Consider the following 382-nt stretch of genomic DNA (forward strand, 5'->3'; position numbering starts at 1 on the left):
GAAGAGCTCTGTTTTGGCTTTGAGACTGTCACTGGCCAAGCTTTGTTTATTTGCCAGAGCCCTGTATGTGTGTGTGTGCGTGTGTACCTGTGAGCGATTTTGATACGGACAGTCACTGCCGGCATTAGCAGACCCCTAATGAAACGTAATCGTCATCTGAGAAAATGGCATGGCTAGCCCTGCCCCTCGCATTTCAGGGGGGCTGGATTGACAGCTGACCGATGCATTCATCCATTCCTTTTCCATCACTTTGGCATTCGCTTCAGGGGGCCTCTCTGCAAGAGGCTATTCGGGGTGCTACAACCAGGGTGGCACGCAGGCGCTGCAGCCGTATGCCTGGGGCCGATGTGGCTGGGGTGGCCCTAACCAGGGAGGTTTTTGA

The sequence above is a fragment of the Cariama cristata genome, unplaced genomic scaffold (assembly GCF_000690535.1).
Source record: "Cariama cristata isolate BGI_N322 unplaced genomic scaffold, ASM69053v1 scaffold39419, whole genome shotgun sequence".
In the NCBI taxonomy this organism is placed as follows: Eukaryota; Metazoa; Chordata; class Aves; order Cariamiformes; family Cariamidae; genus Cariama; species Cariama cristata.